The 8,970-nt window shown below is 40.4% G+C and overlaps 1 non-coding gene across 1 annotated transcript; it reads left to right on the forward strand.

Annotated features, from left to right (window-relative positions):
- Positions 1-8,622: 8,622 nt before the first annotated feature.
- On the forward strand, positions 8,623-8,729 carry LOC118490869. The gene has a single exon (XR_004890094.1). It is a non-coding gene; the product is annotated as a small nucleolar RNA R71 (small nucleolar RNA).
- Positions 8,730-8,970: the final 241 nt, after the last annotated feature.

The following is an 8,970-nucleotide window of genomic DNA, read 5'->3' on the forward strand; positions in this document are numbered from 1 at the left end:
TGACGTACCATGAGATGGGAGTTTCACCGAGAGGCAAGATTGAACTTATTGGGATCTCGGGTTGTGCCCATGGTGTAACAGGATCGTCCGGATGATTAACGTTGTACTAGACCTCGTTATCATCGGAAGCTTCTTCCACAATTCCTTCCACCTGAGGATTAGTGTGAAATTAGTTGGCCGAGGGCCTGATGGGCGATTTGGTGAATTCTCTGTCATGGAAAACATAGATTGAAGAAAAATGAATCAAAATGAGAAGATGAGAATGGAAATTGAAGAATCGGTGGGCGCCAATGAAGAAATACTGGTTCAAATGACCGGAGTCAGTCGGAACAGGGGTTTAGTTCTGCATAAAAGGGTGAGTCTTCTCGTTTGATTCGGGGTTTAGCTGATCTCCTTCTTCGAATGATAACTGCAAAACGAACAGCCGTTAGACTCGCTACGGGGAGAATGGGGGTTCACTCCGTGACCACCCTCCAGTGTGAGAATAAGTATAGGTTTCAATGAAGAAGAAGAAGTAATAGTGAAAGTGAAGTGAGAGTAACATGAGAGATTGTACCTGAATTGTCCTTATTTATAACCGAATTTTGGGCGAGAAAGTTTGTTGACGGAAGAGATAACCGAAAGCATTTTCCGTAAGCGGTTACTCCCAAGCCGTTAATCTTCATCCTGATGTTTATGCACACGGATCATGGGCGAGATCTATGGCTATGGAGATGCCACGTGGAAAGTTTATGTATGTGGATCCTTCTCCAAGTTAGTGCCATCATCGTGACCTTGATGAGCACTCAAGATGATGCCACATCACCTGTTCAGTTATAACAGAATGGTGGTGCACGATGAGGCCTTTTAGAAGGTTTATAGCTGTAATCCTCTATGCCTCTACCTCATGTCAATTCTGTTGTAACAGAAAGGTCTTTTCTGTTTAAGTCTGGATTGCAATCACACGGAGGTGTCTGTTTCCATCCTAACTGTTCTGTTGCATGAGTCTGCGCAAGGATGAATTATTAGTTCTATCTCGGCGCGCGGACACTAAAGACTGCCTTTTAAGTTTTCTTCTTTTTAGAACCAATGCGCAGCCGCGCAAGGTTTTCTCAAGAGGGGCTTATTGAGGTGAAGTTGTGGTTTGGTCCAATGTACCTGCACAAGGTTTTTGGGACCATACCCCATCAGCCATATTGGTCTGAGTCAGCAGGGATACAGTCCTGCAAGGCCGGTTTAAAGTTTTAGTAGTAGTTTATTTATAAGGGATTCAAGCCATTCTTACTTCTCCCGATTTGGTGTTATTTGCCTCGATGGAAGTCCTAATAAGTTTGAATCAAGTTCTCGTAGGATCTATACACTGAACGAGGCAAGAACTTTACCCAAACTACCCTTCTAACCCCCTTCCAGCCAGTTAACGCACTTTATATAGACCGTAAAGACATGAATAAGTCAACCAACAAAACATGAAAAGATGATAAAATAAAGTTCATTTTCAATATAAAAATCTAGTTATTAAAGTCATTAATACAAACCCAATTAAAAAGTTAACCAAAGCATGGAAATCAAAAGTAATACATAAAAGACTTGTCTTCACCAAGTGATGTAAGAGATTAGCCAAGCATGACCTTTGTTTGACAAAAAAATCTTACGATCAATCTTGGATCCCGGGACTACTACACACACTCTAAAGATGGAGGATGGAGGAATGTGGTATTTTGGTGGTATATAGTTGATATTGTGAACTAGGAGGTTAGATGTGGGATGAAATGCTTGTGGATCGTGAATGAGTTGATGATTTGGAAGTATATTGTATGTATGGTTGTTACTTTATGTGCTAAGTAAGAATTATGGTCATCATGTTAGGAAAAAAGTAATAAAAAGGCATATGTAATCTAGTGCACGCCAAGTGAGTTGTATTGACTTGTTAGTGTATCTATATATGTCAATTGGCAGTTTGACTTTGACATAAAATAGAATTGAATGATAAATGTGGTATAAAAGTCCATAAGGGTGATAGTTAAGTATTAGATGACTAATTTAATCATCTTGTGGATATGATGTGATAGTTTTACTCTTGACAAGCTAGCTGAGAGCTTGGAAAGGAATGAGTCAAACAAGTCAAGTGCGCAACGAAAATCGAACGGATGCAAGGTAAGTCAGGCTTACGCCTTCTAGAATAGAACCACCATTGATGTGATGGAAAATATGTTAACGAGGATTACTATAATAGGTAGAAATAACTAAGAAACGGATATGATTAGTCGGTTAATTGTTAAGAAAAGACCATATGGTGTAAACCAAGAATAGGTCAAATGGGAAAATTAGGTTGAATCAAATTTTGGTGAGAAACAAAGATTTGTTAAGAAAAGACCCTATGGTGTAAACCAAGAATGGAGAAAATGGGCAAAATTATATCGAATCACATTTTGGTGACAAGCAATGGATTGTTAAGATAAGACCCTATATATGGTGTAAACCAAGAATGGGTCAAATGGACAAACGGGTCATACGTGTCAAATGGTGATGTTATCAGCATCTGAAGTCGATATTTAATTGTTAAGTTCTATACCTACAAGTAAGCATAAAGGTAAGGGCATGCATTGCCATGAATTAACAAAGGGAATCACATGATATTGATTAAGAGTCATTGCTTTGACCCCGCCAGGTATTTGTAATGGGTCATACCTTTGGTAAGGGCTTATGGCACTACGAAAGGTGGTTGAGCCAGATTTGGGTAATAATCCACCTCATGTGTGGTTATACAAGTAATTGAGAAAAATGACACTTAGAGCTAAAAGTATGTCTATGATGCAAAATTATGGCTAAATGAGTCTTAAAATACGAGGACATTGGAAACCTTTATGTCCTTAGGGACATAATTAATCTTAATGGGACAACGAGCTAAATGTGTCCAGTAATTTCATTTAAACTTGTAAATTTCCTCCAGTTTGGCAAAAGGCTTAAATTTACTAAAGTGCCATGGGATATCCGGTTTGGGTAAACCACTTCCAAGGGTGAAATTTGATAATGAGTCATATGATCGAGTTAATCATTCTATTAATTAAATATGGGAGGCTTGAGCTAGAAATGCTTAGAACCTCTTAAGTGGTTGGTTTGAGTAAAACGCCTAATCAAAAGAAAGTAATGGAAAGCTAAAGCATTGTCCAATAAACCAACCATCGGTTGTGGTTGGGAGACAATGAGGAAAACCTTGATAAGACATGAATTAGAATGTCTAATGCCTCCTAAAGGGTTGGTTTGGGTAAAACACCAAACTGAATAAAGGAAGTGAAATTTAAAGAATTTGGCTCCGGGTAGTTGATTACAGGTTTAAAACTTGAAGTGACAAGCCCTAAGTGAAATAATTGTGATTTGGACCAACTTGGGTGAAAACTTAGTGAAAAGTTGGAAAAATTGGTTAAGGGTGGGAACTTGAAAAGTACTGGCAACATTCTGAAAAATGATTCCCCTCCCCCCCCCCCACACGCAGGAGAGCTGATGTGCGTGTAGTGTAATATATTTTTTATGTATATTTAAGCCCTTTTTACACTTTTAGCCAAGTTTTAAATTTATAAAACACGATATTCACTAACACTAAACACACATATGGGCAAGTGCACCCATCGTGGACGTAGTATAGTGTTGGTAAGATACCGAGGTCGTCCAAGGACACAAGAGCTTTTAGTACCGGTTTATCCTCAACGTCTAATCAAATCAAAAAGTTAGAAAAGGTTTTTAAACTAAGAAAATAAAAACTAACTAAATGCTAAAAAATAAAAATAAAATAAAAACAGATAGACAAGATGAATCACTTGGATCCGACTCGTGTATTAGTATAACCTTTGATTATTTTCGCATTTTTGCACTTGTTTAAGAGATTATCTTAGTTATTGTAGTAGGCCCCTCTTTTGAAGGCGACGTTACCCTCAACCCAGTAGTTTGAGTCAGCAAGGATACAATCCTAAAGGGTTGGATTATTGGAAGATAATGAATTAAGTTATTAATGCAAATTGTGGTAGGCCCCGCTTTTGGCGGTGACGTTACCCTCGGCTAAGTAGTCTGAGTCAGCAGGGATACAGTCCTAAATAGCCGGGTTATAGTATTAATAGTAGTTAACTTATGAGGGGGTCAAAGAGTTTGGATCCCCGCCATCCAATACCTATGGGCATTGAAGGAGATCCTACTAAATTTGACCCAGTTCCCTTGCAGGACCTCTAAACGCTGAACAAGGGCAAGACCCTTACCAAACCGTTCCCTTAAGCCCCGACCAGGTAGCCAACATACCTCCATATAGACCGTGGAGATATGAATGGTGAAAATCTTTTATTTTATATAGACAGTAAAATAATGCCAAGACACCACGGACAAACGATAAGGAAAGATCACCTTCAACATAAGTAACTAGTTATTAAAGTCATTAATACAAAACCAAATAAAAAGTGCAAAAGATTAAAAATAAAAAGTATTATACTAAACACTTGTCTTCACCAAGTGATGTAAGAGACTTAGGCAAACATGGCCTTGATTGTCAAGAACTCTTACGATCAATCTTGGATCCCGAGACGACTCACACACTCTATGATGGACAATGGATGATGGTGGTGGATGATGGTATTATGGTGGTGGTGGGTGGTGGATGAAGTGTGAGAGAGGTGGTGTGCCAAGGGATGAGTTGAAATGAAACCAAGCACTCCTATTTATAGGCTGAACAGAAGGCTGGGCACGGCCCCGTGTCCGCTGGACACGCCCCCGTGCCCGTCTGACACTCTCTCTCTCTTCATTAATTGTAATTCGCAATTACAATTAATGCGCCTGCTGTACTTTCACCACGCCCCCGTGCTCACTGGACACGGCCCCGTGGTGGGCAATGGAAGCTTCTATAGGTTTGTCTTTTCTGCTGCTTCTTGGGCACGGCCCCGTGCTGGCTGAGCACGGGGCGTGTTCAGTCTTCTGACTTCTCTTCTTTGCTTGGGAGGATGCCGTTGAGGGGTCGGGCAATCCACTTTTGTTCCTTTTCTTGTATTTATGTTAGAATTAGCTGTCTATTTGCTTCTTTTGTGAAATTGAGCTCATTTCATCCTGAAAATACAAAAGGAAGACAAAAACACTCTTTTTCCAACATTAGGACTCAAAAAGGGTTAGTTTTATGCCTCATTTGATGTAATTTATATGTTGCATTTTACACACATCAAATACCCCCACACTTGAACTTTTGCTTGTCCTCAAGCAAAACTCTTTAAATATGTGGCTTACACTCCCAAATGGAATAGGTAGAAGAGAAGGTTTTTGGCTTGTCATAGAGTGTCGGGAATCCAAGATCTTTTTGGTTTTATTTTTATTTTTTTACAATCCTATTCGTTATGATTTATTTAGAACGTTTCATAAGAGAAATTACTTATTTAGGCTTAGCATGCCTTTTTAATATTTCATTTATATACAAGTTCACATACCTCACGGGAGAAATCACTCAACACTCGGCCGAAGGTGTATTTTTTTAGTGAATCACTCGAGAGCGGCATGGAACTTACTCCTACCATAAGCTTGCCAAGCAATCAATCCTCCTCCTTTTTAACTATATACCTTTGTAAATATCAAGAGGACTTTTTGGGTGAAGGGTTAGGCTTGGGCTAAAGGTGGGTGGTTGGGTTAGTGGTTAGTAAAAGGGCGAAAAAGCGTAAAAAGCGTCGGTTTTCGTAAAACACTTTGTTTTTAGTGACTTTTTTTTATCTTGAAGTATTTTTCCAAACAAGCTTTTGTTTTCATAGCTTTGTTTGTTTTTAACTTCATCATTCATTTTTTTTTTGTCACACGAAAAACCGAGCTTACGAAAAAACGAGCTTGTTACTAAAATAAAGGGTGAAAATAAAAAGGGTTTTTGTGGGTAAAAAGGGTTTTAGGGTAAAGAAATGAAAGGTTTAGACTCAAAGGGGTTAACTAGGGGGATTTTGGGTAGGTGGTAAAAAAAATTGAAAAATAATGGTGTCGAAAGAAAAATGGTTAGTACTAATGCCTCCATCATTTACTTACTTGGGTTTAAGTTGGTAAGGACCGGGAATGAATCGTCGTGGCAAGTTCTAGAGTTGTAAGAACCAAGCGGCTATTCACACAAGAAACGAAAAATGAGCATTTAGTCTAAAGATGTGAATTTGTATGCTCAATAAAGGCTCAAAACTCACTTTTGTGGGAATGGGTTTTTAATGTGATCAAGTATATATAATCAAATTTTAATTAAGCTTGTTATGCCGTTTCATAATTTCCTTATGTTGGTTCTTGTTATCACGACGCTCTCGGTTGTAAAATTTGTAAAAATATAACCTTATTAATCTTAGGATTCCTAACTTAAACTTTAGACAAGTAAAAATGAAAATTTTTGAAAAAAATTTGGGGTGTTTAGCGGTTCCAATAGAGTTTTGTGTAAGGCTTGTTGTTAGGACTTGCAAAATTTCAAGGTTTTAGCTTTCCCCCCCCCCCCCACACACTTAAATTACACATTGTCCTTAATGTATCCCAAAAATAAATTTTTAGGTTGATTGGATGTGTAATGTCGTGTTAAAAAGCAAAGATTTATGTTACTGGCAGTCTGGACACGGCTTCGTGGGGACCGGACACGGCCCCATGTTCAGGTGCCAGTAACAGAAATTAAAGAAATGAGACAGAAGCCTGGACACGGGGGCGTGTCTGGTGAACACGGCCCGTGTCCAGTTACCTGAACTGGGCATTTTTCTGCAGGGGGTTCAGCACGGGGCCGTGTTGGTTGAGCACGGGGCCGTGTTGGTTGAGCACGGCCCGTGTTGAGCCTTCTGTAATGGAGAAATTTGTGTCGGGTTGCCTCGTTCTTGTGCATGGGGCCATTTTTCTCGTTCCCTTTTTCATCCTTTACCACCATGAGTGTGTTTTATTTCTGCAAATTAAAACTAAAAGATTAAACTAAACTAAGGATAGTTCCGTGGAATGCCTCTGTGGTGCGCCACGTTTATAAGGGTCCTTGGCTAGACCCAATGTGAGGTTATATATTTTCTGAGTTGGGTGCTTGGCGTCCCATGTTACACCGTCGGAGAGCAGCATCCAAACTTGAATCAATAACCTTCATGTAGTTGACCGGGTCGTCGTCTTCTATTCTCTTCCCAACTCCGAATTTTACTTCATCATCCCCGTACCTCAAGGTGAGTGTTCCGTCATTCATATCTACCACTGCTTGTGCGGTGGCAAGAAATGGTCTCCCTAGTATGAGGGGGACCTCGGTGTCTTCCTCCATATCGAGTATGACAAAGTCGGCTGGATAGACGAATTTGCTTACCTTTACCAAGACATTTTCGATGACACCTTGCGGGAATTTGACGGATCGGTCAGCAAGTTGTATGCTCATTTTTGTAGGACTCGTTGTTCCTAGGCCGAGTCTTTTAAACATTGATGAGGGCATGAGGTTAATGCTAGCCCCAAGGTCGGCTAGTGCATTACGAACGGGGGACTCCCCGATTGAGTAGGGAATCGTGAAGCTTCCGGGATCGATTTTCTTTTGGGGAAGTTTATTGAGTACGAGGGCAGAGCATTCTTCGCCTAAGTTAACTAATTGCAAAGTTTCAATTTTCTTTTTATGAGTGAGGAAGTCCCTCATAAACTTAGAGTATTTGGGCATTTGGGTTAGGACATCAATAAAAGGAATATTGACATGCAATTGTTTTAATAAACTTTCGAACTTTGCGAATTGCTCATTGGTCATTTGACGAATTAACCTACCGGGGTACGGGACTCGAGGAGCCTTGGTAGGCTCTGGTGACGGAGGGGAGTTCTTTTCCTGTAGAGGCGGGGGTACCGTTTCTTCTGTCGGCGGTGGTGCTTCTGCAGGCCCCACGGTGCGGTTTCGTAGCGTGATGAGATGAACTTGCGCTTTTGGGTTTGTTTCGGTATTGCTAGGTAATGCACCTTGTGGTCTCTCGGCAAAGTTTTGAGCTATTTGATTTAATTGTTTTTCTATGTTTTGAATACTAGCTTGTTGATTTCTAAAATTTGATTCTAATTGTAGAAATCTTTCCGAGTTTTTCTTTTCAGTGTCGGAGATGAGGCGAGATACAGTATCTTCAAGCCTTTCTCGTCCACTTTGTTGTTGAGTGGAATTTTGTGACTCATTTCTTGGTTGTTGAAAGTTTGTTCGTTGGGTTTGTTGGTTACTACTATTGCCGGGTTCTCTCCAACCAAGGTTTGGGTGGTTTCGCCATCCTTGGTTGTAAGTGCCCGTTTGAGGACCCGACGGCCTAGGTCTATTATCAATGTAGCTTACCGATTCTTGTTGATCGTCCGTTTCTTTCATACAACTCCAATTTTCATGCGGCCCACCACACCCTTCACAAGCCATAACCGAGACTGTTTTTGTCATTTCTAATTTTTTTTATTTTTGAAGAAAGGGCCTCGATTTGGGCTTGTAAAGAAGTGCTTTCATCAACCTTATGGGCGCCCGGGGCAATAGATTTATTGCCTCGGGGGGTGTGCCATTGAAAATTGGTTTGAGCAATTTCCTCAATTTGGTTATATATTTCATGCGGCCGGCGATTACCTAAAAGTCCCCCGGAGCTAGAATCAAGTGTCTGCCTTGTGTGTGGCAACAGTCCATTACAGAAAGTGGATACTTGTTGCCATATCGCAAGGCCATGATGTGGACACTTGCGTAATAGCTCCTTGAACCTTTCCCAAGTTTCATATAAGGATTCCCCGTCCTCTTGTGAATATGTATTAATTTTAGTCATTAATTTAGCCGTTTTAGCGGGAGGGAAATACTTATATAGAAATTTTTGGGCTAGTTCATCCCAGGTGTTTACCGATCCAGCTGGGAGGGCGTTGAGCCAAGCTTTTGCTCGGTCTTTTAGTGAGAAAGGAAACATTCGGAGGCGGATGGCGTCATTTGATGCTCCATTGATCCGAAAGGTATCACATATTTCTAAGAAATTAGTAATATGTAGATGGGGATCCTCGTCCGCAAGCCCATGGAAGGTT

The sequence above is a fragment of the Helianthus annuus genome, chromosome 3 (assembly GCF_002127325.2).
Source record: "Helianthus annuus cultivar XRQ/B chromosome 3, HanXRQr2.0-SUNRISE, whole genome shotgun sequence".
NCBI lineage: Eukaryota > Viridiplantae > Streptophyta > Magnoliopsida > Asterales > Asteraceae > Helianthus > Helianthus annuus.